Source organism: Penaeus monodon, chromosome 30 (genome assembly GCF_015228065.2).
Source record: "Penaeus monodon isolate SGIC_2016 chromosome 30, NSTDA_Pmon_1, whole genome shotgun sequence".
Classification (NCBI taxonomy): Eukaryota; Metazoa; Arthropoda; class Malacostraca; order Decapoda; family Penaeidae; genus Penaeus; species Penaeus monodon.
The window spans coordinates 36,019,064-36,020,270 of record NC_051415.1 but is presented as its reverse complement, the minus strand read 5'-3'; the positions used below and the strand labels follow the sequence as shown (position 1 = coordinate 36,020,270).

Here is a 1,207-nt window from a genome sequence, read left to right as displayed (position 1 = left end):
GCAAAGTTCCTGGTCCAGTCCACCAAGGTCACCATCTTGTAAGGTCTTCTGTCCAAGCTGTGTAGTGTTTAGGTTATGAATGGCTGCTTTTGTTACTTGTTCCTTTGGAAATTGTCCTTTTGCGTCTAGCAATAGTTAGCAAGTCCAATACTGACACTTGGCACTTGTAGCATGGTCTTGTAAGTCAGACTCACAATGTTTATTAATGCCCTTAACACTTTTAACTTAAGACATTGATTGATCTTACATATGTCTATTATAGCTTTTTTGTTTTTGTTTTCCATAGTATGTAGTAAAATAATATATGTATGTGGAACTAAAAATTACATTGTAATAGAAATTTATATGAATGAAGCTAACAGATTGCGTGAAGGAAAAGATGTGAGCTGATTAACCCAATGAGCTATGAGGCCTTTAAAAGTATTAGCCTATGTCCCAGTGATTAAACTGATTGAACAAACTGCTCTTTTCTATGTGCTAATCATGGGTTGCAGTCATACTTGATTACTTGCTAAACACAACAATTTGCATTTGTTAAGGGACAGCAGTCTTTTTTATGCTGAATAGCTAATATCTTGGATGTAGAGTAGGTTTTTGAGAGGGTAATTATAATGAAGTTTCAAGTTTTTATTAGTATACTGTATTGAAATGTATAATACTGTATAGATAATATACCTCAAAAATGTGTATATAATTTCTTAGCATTTGGTGGAATGATTTAGATGCTCATGCTGATTCATATTTGTATAGCAAAACAATTCTCGTGTAAAATACAGTATATTCTGTTATCCTCTGTTTATATCTTAATGGTTTGGGAAATAACTTCTGTTTCCCCTAAGTGTCCAAAGCATTCACATATTTTGGAAGTAGCTTGATTAAAGAAAAATAAATATGTAGAGATCAATGCCACCAAAGTTGGGTCTCCCAATGCTCTTGTGTTGCACAGTAGATGGAGAACGAGTTCGCCAAAAGCCAAGTCTCCCCCCTAAACCCAACATTCCGAAGAAGCCCACAGCGGGCCCAGGGGTACCAGTGGGCCCCCCCCAGAGGGTCCAGGCCACTATGAAAACACTACCGTCGAGAGGTAACCCTGCCAGATGTGTGCAGGGAGCCCATGCGCCTCCATGTCTAACATTCACTGCCTTCTGTGCTGCTGTGTGATCATTTTACAGAGAATGTTTACTCATTGTTTATACACTGATTTTTT

The 1,207-nt window shown here is 37.5% G+C and overlaps 1 protein-coding gene across 1 annotated transcript in view; it reads left to right on the top strand.

Moving 5' to 3' along the window:
* The window catches only part of LOC119592758 (protein hu-li tai shao-like), a gene marked incomplete at its 5' end in the record, with an annotated part of 105,614 nt that overhangs the window by 99,516 nt on the left and 4,891 nt on the right, over window positions 1-1,207 (top strand).